The sequence below is a fragment of the Arachis duranensis genome, chromosome 3 (assembly GCF_000817695.3).
Source record: "Arachis duranensis cultivar V14167 chromosome 3, aradu.V14167.gnm2.J7QH, whole genome shotgun sequence".
Taxonomy (NCBI): Eukaryota; Viridiplantae; Streptophyta; class Magnoliopsida; order Fabales; family Fabaceae; genus Arachis; species Arachis duranensis.
Genome location: NC_029774.3, coordinates 43,241,666 through 43,241,962, shown reverse-complemented (window position 1 = coordinate 43,241,962; position 297 = coordinate 43,241,666).

Sequence of the window (297 nt, the reverse complement as noted above, 5' to 3'; positions counted from 1 at the left end):
ATGAACTGGCTTCCCTCTTGAATCTCTCTTCCATTGAGCGCCCTCTTCACAAATGTCTATGAGGACTTGGTCCAACCTTTGATCAAAGTTGACCCTTCTAGTGTAAGGGTGTTCATCTCCTTGCATCATGGGCAAGTTGAATGCCAACCTTACATTTTCCGGACTAAAATCCAAGCATTTCCCCTGAACCATTGTAAGCCAATTCTTTGGGTCCGAGTTCACACTTTGATCATGGTTCTTGGTGATCCATGCATTGACATAGAACTCTTGAACCATTAAGATTCTGACTTGTTGAAT